The sequence below is a fragment of the Cavia porcellus genome, unplaced genomic scaffold, assembly GCF_034190915.1.
Source record: "Cavia porcellus strain 051 isolate PalLab524CR breed Dunkin Hartley unplaced genomic scaffold, mCavPor4.1 scaffold_26, whole genome shotgun sequence".
Taxonomy (NCBI): domain Eukaryota; kingdom Metazoa; phylum Chordata; class Mammalia; order Rodentia; family Caviidae; genus Cavia; species Cavia porcellus.
This window is the reverse complement of record NW_026947509.1, coordinates 30,951,915-30,953,387: the sequence shown is the minus strand read 5'-3', so window position 1 is coordinate 30,953,387 and position 1,473 is coordinate 30,951,915.

Below are 1,473 nucleotides of genomic sequence, written 5' to 3'. Positions count from 1 at the left end.
TTGGTGAAACCTCCCAGTAATGATGGCTCAAGCAGGCCTAATTTAGCTGATTTTATGACACAGCTTTTATTGCTTGTACCCAAAGACGATGTAAGGGAAACTTCCCTGAGTGAGCCACTTGAATTGCATTTTGTGTTCTGTTTCAAGCATAAACAATAACGATGGCTTCGGCTGCCTGTGGATTTTCCCAGGGCTGTTCTGGAGCCCGGGACCAACAGCGAAGCCTTTGGCATCAAGGAAAAGTGAACCATGGGTGGGGCCTGAAAAGTGGCACCTGACCAGCAGCACAGCAAGTGTCACGCTTGTTGCTGTCAGCAGAGGTCCCTATATGAAACAGCCTAGAAGTGTGTTATCCTGCGTAAGGCTGCGGTCTAAGTACCACTTTGTACAAAGGCCAAGCTGGGTTCAAACTTTTCACTCCTTGGAACGTCACTGGCTGAACCCCGGGGTGAGCAACCTGCACTCCCGCCTGAAGGTGCTTGTGTGTTTACACTCTAGACGTAAGCCAGATGCGGCGGTATGTGAAAGAAAAACAGTGAAGCACCTTCCCTACTGAGGAGAAAGCAAAGATGCTCATTATCACCATCGCTGCACATGGTACCGGCGAGTCCAGGCTCTGCGATAATACCAGAATCTAAGCTAGGCATGGCCCTCAGGAGCCTGAGGTGAGAGGATCGCTGCAAGTTCAAGGCCAGTTTGGGCTACATAATGAATTCCAGAACAGCCCAAACTATGTAAGATCATCTCAAAAAACCAAATTTAAAAAGGTATGAATATTGGAAAAGGAGAGAGGAAACCCACCCAAAGCCAACTGCATTTGGATAATAACTTCATAACTATTGGGCTGAGCATGCCGCTCAGAAGTGGAACAAACACATGCTCAGCTACCTGTGGGCCTGGGTTCAATTCCCAGCCGAAAGACCCTCCCCTAAAGTAAGAAATTTTCATGTAAAAAAATTTCATTTTTTAAAAAAAGTTCCATTTTTAAGAGCACTATAAACACCCAGGAATAAATCTCAGAAGGTCTCAATGAGGACTAAATGAGGAAAAATTTAAATCTTTAGGAGAGAGCCATGGAGGAAGAGCACCACGACTGACAACTCAGGACATAAAGGCATCACCTCTGGTTACTTTTCTGGCTGCTGAGACAAAAATACCCAATGCTATAAGTTAAAGGAGAAAAGGTTTATTTCAGCTTACAGATTGCAGAGGTTTCCTTTCATAGTCCTCTGACTCCAAGGCAGGGTGGCGTGGCAAAGGAGAAACAGTCCATGGCAGGCAGGAGGCAGGAAATCAGCAAAGCTGTCCCTTATATTCTACCCAAGCGACACACCCTTGGGCCAGGTAGCACTCACACCCAGGGCGGGCCTTTTCATTATCTGTACCCAGAACTGTGCCAAACCAATCAGTGGACTAATTTAGTAACCACACAGTCCCAGCATCACACACTCTAGATCCAACCACCTCTGAAGA